Source organism: Solanum pennellii, chromosome 10, assembly GCF_001406875.1.
Source record: "Solanum pennellii chromosome 10, SPENNV200".
Lineage (NCBI taxonomy): Eukaryota > Viridiplantae > Streptophyta > Magnoliopsida > Solanales > Solanaceae > Solanum > Solanum pennellii.
The window spans coordinates 62,585,033-62,590,134 of NC_028646.1; positions in this window are offsets into that span (position 1 = coordinate 62,585,033).

Consider the following 5,102-nt stretch of genomic DNA (forward strand, 5'->3'; position numbering starts at 1 on the left):
ATATAAAATATAATTTTTGGGTCAATTTTTATATTAAAAAATGTGAAAATCATTATATAAAATTTTCAAATCAAGCTTTTGGAGAATTTGGAATTCCATTACATGCATGACTCAAAATCAGAAAATTAAATCGCATATCCAAACGTTGATTTCAAGTCACGAGATGAAACCACATATTCAAATGTCAACAACAAGGACGGAAGGTCATGAAATGAGAAAATTTCACAAATAGCAACACTTTGATGTCTTTTTTACCAACATAGCGATAATTTGGCTAATTATCAAGCATATCAACAATTCTACAATTTATGTCGTCAGCAATTTTACAAATTTCTAAAATTTGTTGTGCCAATGATATAACTTTCTAAAATACGTTATATATCAATAATACAACAATACACTCTATATCAGTGTATCAACGTATTTTAAAATTTGTTGAGTATAAAATAAAAAACTTCTCAAATACAATTTAGCTACAAACTTCGATTTGGAAATAAATTCCTAGATACAATTAAAAAACATTTCAAATACAAAAAATCTACCATCCAGTTATTACTTTGTAAGTCACAAGATATAATTCAATATTTTCAGTGTCAAATCCAATTTCTAAAATATTATCAGTATAGAGAAATCATCCTAAACAACTGTATTTTTATGCCAAGATTGTCAACAAGGGAGGATTTAGGTCTAGAGAGTCTCGAGGTGGGGAGGGGAACTAGATGAAAGAGAAAAGGTGAGAGAAAACTTTAGGATTAATTTTTAGGGATCTACATTGAAATTCAAAGCAAGAACAATATTTGATAATTGATAATCATTATATAGGCTGAGACAAGATGAAGTTGTTCAGATGGTACGAACCGTTCACTTTTAATCTTTAAGTTGTGAATTTGATTCAAGGGAGAAAAAATATAAGAGTTTTGACCGTGGTTAAAAAAGAAAGAAAAAAGTGTACGATATAAGGTGCTTAATTAGATAATTAATCCCATATGAAATCAGGACTAATTCAATTTGATTTGGCATATTTTAAGTATTGGTATATCTAATATATAGAAGAGTGAAGTGGTAGGACAAGCAAGGGTAAAATTATAATTTCATTCTAACAAAAAATTATTAAGAACGATAGTAAATAATCTAGAAAGATCTTTCTATATATAAAGTGAATAATGATCAGGGGTAAAAATGTAATTTCACTCTACCAAAAATGATAACAAGAAAATTAAATATTTTTAGAAACATGTTTAGTTATTTTTTGTTATAAATTCATTGAATGAGTGGATAGTCCATACCAACCATTCATATTCACTAGGTTACATGAACCTTTTTGGATAAGAATGTATCTATTTATTATGATACTTAATATGGTGACCTTTGGAGTGATTTCTCACTCTATAAATAGGGTTGTTCATTCACTATTGTAATAGATATACAGATGAAACTTACATATACTTGAATAAGAAGAAAATTCCTCTTCTTCTATCTACTTCTCTTGTCTTCTTCTCTTTATGATTATATCTTATAGCTTGATTTTATAACACGTTATCAGCACGAGTCCCTATCTAATTGAGAGTGAGTTCTTGTTTTTCTTTAGCTCATATTTTGGTTGATCTCGTTATGAAGATCAAAGTATTATATACATAAAATCAGGTATGTATTTTCTAAAATATTTTATGATTTAGAATGAAATAGTGTTCAGTCACTAACAATTATCAGGAACCGAAGACATATACTACTATTGGTTGAATATGACATGCTATACAAAACTTCTTAAATGGAAGAAGGTATAAAATTTTAATAGCATGAGTTTGAATATTATTTTGAAAGACCCAAAGAATAAATCATGTTGTACTTCGGTTTATTATACCGTTGGTTAAGGGTAAGACGATGGATTCAAGTTTCATCGCACCAAAAGGGTAAGACATCAGGTTAAAGTCCGGATGCACCATAATAAAAATATTTGAGGATAAGACGATAGATTCAAGTTCTATCACACCAAAAGGGTAAGACATCAATTTGAGTTTTGATGCACCGTGATTGGGTTCAAGTCCCATAGAATTATGGCATAACACGCCTTATATGGATAAGACATTGAGTTTGAGTCAATGCACCATAGTGATGATATAATGATGACTAAGTCTTTGATGAAAAGTCTTGAAATTCGTCCTATTGAATTTGCTCCATTCCTTGAAAAGAATGTGGTAGCAACATATGATAATTTTAAAATCGCATGTTCACTTGCTCCGTTCTATCATATGAATGTGGTAGCAGTAAATAGTTAGTCTGAAAGATGACAAACGATTAACAATATGAAAAAGAGCATGAAGGGACGGAATTATAATAGTCATTATTATGGTAATTATAAAAGGAAGAACACTATGGGTTTTCCAAATAGTCCTTCGAAATGTGAAGGCAGTTTTCATTATCAAAATGGTATGAAAGGACATTGGACTTGTGAATGTTGTCGACCCAATAATTTGACAAGTTTATAAATCCTCTATCATGATACAAGAAGATAAAGTGATGGTACACTTAATCTTTCAAAGTGATGTTGAGGTGTGTCATGGAAATATGATGAATTTTAAAGCCATGACAATGTGCTTATAATGCAAATTTATGAAATACATATAAATAATTAGTCCATTCCTTGAAGAGAATGTGACTTGTGATGAGTATTGTGAATGCTCGACCATTCTATAAGAGAATGGGTCCAGATGTGATAAAATCATTATGGGTTGGATATATGCCACAACTCACCTCTATGGAAGGTTTGAGAAAAAATGATATATGTCACTTCTCATCTCTACGGGAGATTTGAGAGGAAATAAATTTTATTTGGCAGAAATGGCTAATTGTATTGTACGTTTTATACGTCACTATGGTATGTACATTGTGAACTACCGAAAGGGCAAAAGAAAGAAATAGTTCTTGCCTATAAGGGTTGTGGTCATTATTGTGTGGCAATACAAATTTGTCATTGGTTGTGTACCTATGGTACAACAAAAGTAAAGCAAGAAAGACGTCTTGCTCGTAATGATTTTGACCATGACAATAATAATATAATTTCCTCCTTGAAGGAGATGCTCACCATAGGGATGGTGTCATGCAATATGTGATAGTACACAAAATTAATTGCAAGCTCTAACGAGTTGTGCTATTATCAGAGGAATAATATTGGGGTTGTAGTAAGTCTCAAAAGAAACTTTTTAAGTTTCGGATGAATTGAAAATAAATATTGAGACTATAAATCACTACAACCGAAGAGGGTTATAAATGTTTATGTAAAAGATTACCCCACTTTTCCTCTTGTTTGTTCCATACAAACATGTACATGCTGATGAAATCACATGTAAAAGTAAATTATAAGTGTACTAAAATAAAGATCAGTTGGCATGACTGGTTGACCATTCCGATTAAATGTGATGCAAACGTGATTGAGAATTCAGGTGATTTATATGATGAAGAAATAAAGATTCTTCAAGAATTCTCTTGTGTTGCTTGTTCTCTTGATAAAATGATCATTGTACCAGCTAAGGTTGGGATTGTAATCCCCTAAAATTTTTGGAACATATAAAAGGGTGAATATGGGCCCGTTCACCTGTCATGTGGATCATTTGCAACTATATGATTGATGCATCTATGCGATGGTCACATGTATTTTGTTGTCAACTTACAAATTGGTTTTTGTAAGGTTGTTTGCTCGAATTGTTAAAATTAAGAGCACAGTTTCAAACTATGAAATTATATTGATAATGCTGGTTGATTTAGCAGAAATTGTATGCCTCCAATTATAGCTAAATCATGGTTATGAGAACAAAACTCCCAAATAAGATTTGGTATGAGATAATTTTATTTAACATGTAGCAACACATGTATGCATCAAACCAACAAGGTTTCCCCATTAAAATTGGTTCAGGGTCAGGAACCATATAATTTTCATCTAAAATGTTGAATGTGCGGTTATGATTTTAATTGCTCCACCACGCACAAAGATGAACTTCCAAATAAGGTTGGAATGAATGTTAGATTTTCTAACATTAGGGGGAGAGATGATTGACAGCTGAAAATTATGTGTGAGGTTAATTATGAATTATCTAGATCCTCGTTAAATAAATATGTGAACTTAAAGTTCAAGGGATAATTCAGTTGCATAATGTTGCAAATCAGTTGCCAGATGAATGCACTGACCCTATGATATAATTCAGCTGCAAATGCTCCAATGTGAAGTCCTTGAAGGACAGAGTCTATGATACGCCGGAAGCGTAATAGACCAATCGATTCCAAATATAAAATTCCTTGAAGAAGGAAGGAGCAAATGATCAATATGGTCATGATAATGAGGCAAGTGCTATAAAAGAGCACATTGACATAACACTTCATAAAATCTTGAAAAAGGTTCAGGTACCTGAAATAATGAAAAATGAAGAGATCTCGATAAGTTATGTCTTGTTGGAATCGATATCAAATAACCGTCGACGGTATCTTTGATATGAGGTAGCGCTCAATGATATAAATTGTGACGAGGATCTTGAATTCAAATCTGTCATATAGTGTGGACAGATAAATGGTTGGCCAAGTAAAATGCACAATTCAAGTATATTTTGTTTCACTTAGAAAAGTGACATTTTGGACTGGTAGTCCATAAATCAAGGTATAATGTCAGTGGGGTACAAATAAATTATTATGCGATAGTATAACCGTAAGATATCAAATACGGTTTGTGCCTTGGGGCATAAAGGTTTATCGCAAAAATCCTGACATTATTGGAGATGTTTTCTCCTTTGGTGGATGCAATGAGGTTTGTTTTGATCTGGCAACATATGAAAAATTGAATGCATGTAATGAATAATTGTAATGTCTAGCTAGACAATGAAGGTTATATGAAAATCCTTGAAACAATCGAGGTGTCTGAAGCATATAAGAGTTTGAAAGAAACTTTTTCAATAAAGCTTCAAGAATCCTTATATGGATTGAAATAGTCAAGGAAGAAAAAGGGTACAAAAGAATGACCCTAATTGTCCTTGTATTTTTATGAAAAGGTCTTGGTAAGACAAAATTTTGTCTTGACCTACAGATTGATAATTTGACAAATGAAATATTTGTCTAAC